Source organism: Drosophila suzukii (genome assembly GCF_043229965.1).
Source record: "Drosophila suzukii chromosome 2 unlocalized genomic scaffold, CBGP_Dsuzu_IsoJpt1.0 scf_2c, whole genome shotgun sequence".
Lineage (NCBI taxonomy): Eukaryota > Metazoa > Arthropoda > Insecta > Diptera > Drosophilidae > Drosophila > Drosophila suzukii.
In genome coordinates, this window is record NW_027255896.1 from 15,533,839 (window position 1) to 15,535,462 (window position 1,624).

General features: G+C 32.0%; 1 long non-coding RNA gene across 1 annotated transcript; it reads right to left on the bottom strand.

Annotated features, from left to right (window-relative positions):
- Window positions 1-245: 245 nt before the first annotated feature.
- On the bottom strand, window positions 246-914 carry LOC139354226 (uncharacterized). The gene is made up of 2 exons (XR_011605375.1): window positions 616-914; window positions 246-412 (listed from the first exon to the last, which is right to left on the bottom strand). It is a non-coding gene; the product is annotated as an uncharacterized lncRNA (long non-coding RNA).
- Between the last annotated feature and the right edge of the window lie 710 nt (window positions 915-1,624).

Consider the following 1,624-nt stretch of genomic DNA (forward strand, 5'->3'; position numbering starts at 1 on the left):
ATATCTGGAATGCACCTGGAAGTAACAAACTAAACACATTCTGGGTGTACTCTTTTTTAATGCACCTGGAAGCAACATACTAAACACATTCTGGGTGTATTATTTTTTAATGCACCTGGAAGCAACATACTAAACTCCTTCTGGGTGTACTCTTTTTTAATGCACCTGTAACATGTACCCAGGAATGCACCTAGAAGCATTCAAAAACGAAATATCTGGAAGTTTTCCCCAGGAATACATAAAACTGGATTTCAATTTCATATTTATTTTCATTTCAATATTCAAAAACGCAACTAATTTTTAATCGGAGTAACTCCCCTTCTGTACGGTGCTTTGGTGCTTCCTTCTTGTTTATGTACTTTTGTCATTTACGCAGTTCAGTCCTTGGTGTGCCCATTCATTTTTTGCGATTCTGAAAAATATAAAGCAAATTGAATATGAAATATGTGTATATACATTACAAATATACAATATGTTTATTTTGTATGTACAATTTACATACAAATAGTTATTATTTTATTTGTTTAATATGTTTTTAGTTTGAATGTTCAGTGTACATGTACTGTGTTATTTTATTGTGTTCATATTGAACTAAATTATCTACACTTTACTTACCTGTGAAAATATTGATGTAAAATTGGTGGCAGAAAGCAACAAACTTTTTTAAAACACGTGGCACGAACTTCACTTTTCAGAACTAAAAATGCAACTGACGAGAAATGCAAGAGACAAGAAAAACCGCTCGCTTCCTTGCATGTTCCCTTTTGTCTTTATTATTTGTTTGTCAAGAGAACAGTTCCGAAAAAAGACGATTGTAAAAAAAATGGGCATCGGCAACCTTCGGGTTTGAGTTTGGTTTTTTTACATTCCCACTAAAATGCACCTGGATGCACTATATTGAAATACACCCAGATGGCACCCAAAAGACTTCTAGAAGGCACCGCAATAGAATGCACCCAGCACGCACATTTGCCTTGGAAAATTTGCATGCGTGCTGTTTTGCGTAAAAAAGGTACGACCCAGAACTATGTTTTTTTAAAACACGTTCCGCAACTTACGACTGGGATTATTTGTTGTCATCATGGGAAAAATATCTGATATATTTAATATATATAGCACCACGGTAACATCAAAAATATATTTAAAGCCTTCAAAAATGCGGAGAAAGTATAGTGAAAGAGTATATTGTTTTGATGTTATTGTGTGGAAAAATCTAATATACTTAATAGATATTGCACCACGATTACATCAAAAAATATATTTAAATCCTTCAAAAACGCGGAAAAAGTGAAGTGAGATAAAGAGTATATTGTTTTGATGTTATTGTGTGGAAAATTCCAATATATTTAATAGATATTGCACCACGATTACATCAAAAAATATATTTAAGGCCTTCAAAAACGCGGAAAAAGTGAAGTGAGGTAAAGAGTATATTGTTTTAACGTTATGGTGTGGAAAAATCGAATATATTTAAAAGATCTTTAAACACGATAACTTCAAAAATATATTTAAAGCCTTCAAAATGCAGAGAAAGTGAAGTGAGATAAAGGGTATATTCTTTTTATTGTTATTATGTGGAAAATCTTATATATTTAATAGATCTTTCGTCATGATGACATTAAAA